The sequence below is a fragment of the Cryptomeria japonica genome, chromosome 2 (genome assembly GCF_030272615.1).
Source record: "Cryptomeria japonica chromosome 2, Sugi_1.0, whole genome shotgun sequence".
Lineage (NCBI taxonomy): Eukaryota > Viridiplantae > Streptophyta > Pinopsida > Cupressales > Cupressaceae > Cryptomeria > Cryptomeria japonica.
Window position 1 is genome coordinate 453,580,726 of NC_081406.1, and position 1,847 is coordinate 453,582,572.

Sequence of the window (1,847 nt, forward strand, 5' to 3'; positions counted from 1 at the left end):
TGCCCGGACCACCTCCAGTAGCGGCACCTGTGTACTTTGAGAGAGCACGTCAGGAACCAGGAGACCTGATTAGAGAGGTTTTGCGCCTCCAGCCACCATCTTTTGGAGGGACTACTGACGTAGTAGAGGCTGAGGCATGGCTTTTGAGCCTAGATCGGTGCTTCGCATTGCGATCTTATGAAAGCAATCTGAAGGCACGAGTTGCAGTCCACCTTCTGGGATCGATAGCCTCCACATGGTGGAAGCAGGAGGAATTCAAGTGTGGACTCACTGCAGATACCATCACATGGGAAATCTTCACAGAGAGGTTCTGAGAGATGTACCTGTCAGAGCACTTTAGGCAACGTCGGATCGATGAGTTCCACGACCTTCAGCAGAAGGGTCTCTCAGTGACCTAGTATGAGAGTAAGTTTATTGAGCTCCTACCTTATGTAGATTACCTAAAGGACGAGAAGTTGCTCGTCAACCGATTTGTCAGGGGACTTAATGCTGGGATAGCAGGGCCAGTGAGGATGGCCGCTCCCGGAAGCCTTCGAGTTGCCATAGAAAAGGCCCTTATAGCTGAGGAGATTTAGATCATGCCACAGGACACGAGGGATCAGTTCTAGAACCAAAACCCGATCCCCCAGTCTTTTGGGTTTCAGAAACCCCATTGGAAAGGCAACCATAGAAATGTTTTGGGGTCCTATAAACCCCCTCCTCCACAACAGTCATAGCAGAGTTAGAGACAGAGGCCCCCTCAGGGACAGCAGGGCTCCAGGCCCAAGCAGTGGCAGTCACAGAGTCCTAGGCGAGACCAGAGAGCACAGGGTACATATACACCCCCGGCACGGGCTCAGCAGTCCACCAGGGGTGGGTACAATGGTTCTAGCTGGACAGGTGGGCATCCTTTTTCTAGGCCGCAAGGCGCACAGTTCCAGGCACGCGGTGCTTGCTTCACGTGTAGAGCCATGGGGCACATGGCGAGAGAGTGTCCATAGGGTCAGATGATAGGAAATCAGAGGATGGCAACATCAGAGCCTACAGTTGGGAATATGGGCAAGTCCCATAGAGTCTTCGTAGCGGTTAACAACCACCAAGCAGAGCATCAGGCCACAGTCATCGAGGTTGCAGGTAAGATCAGAGGTAGCAGTATTTCTATATTATTTGACTCAGGAGCGACTAACTCCTTTATATCTCCATTGGTTGTGAAGCGTTGCGGGCTAGTGGCAGTAAGGCAAAGTGTTAGCTGGGAAGTGGAGTTAGCTTCAGGGGCTAGAGTGTCAGTGGATTCAGAGGTTAGGGGATGTCCGCTCCAGATTGGTAATACCACCACCTTAGTAGACCTTAGAGTTACGCCACTCGGATCTTATGACATCGTACTTGGCATGGATTGGATTTACGCCCACAGAGCCAAGATGGATTGTCGCTTGAAAAAGGTCGAGTGTGAGGATGATCATGGTGCTCCCATAGTAATCACTAAGATTCAGAGACCCGTGTCTCTTCGTATGATATCCGCTATGCAGCTTAAGTGGAGCATGCGGAAGGGATGCCAGTTGTTTGCTATCACGATCAGTGATAGAGAGGAAGAAAATGAGAAGGAGCCTTCCATAGATGATCATCCCATCCTTGAGGCATTTGCAGATGTGTTTCCAGATGAGCTACCCGGTATGCCGCCTAGCAGGGAGATTGACTTCCACATAGATTTGGTACCAGGAGCTGAGCCAGTTTTGAGAGCACCTTATAGGATGACCACTCATGAGCTTAATGAGCTCAAGATGCAGCTAGAGGAACTCTTAGAGAAGGGTCACATTCGTCCAAGCATCTCCCCTTGGGGCGCACCAGTCATCTTCGTGAAGAAGAAGGAC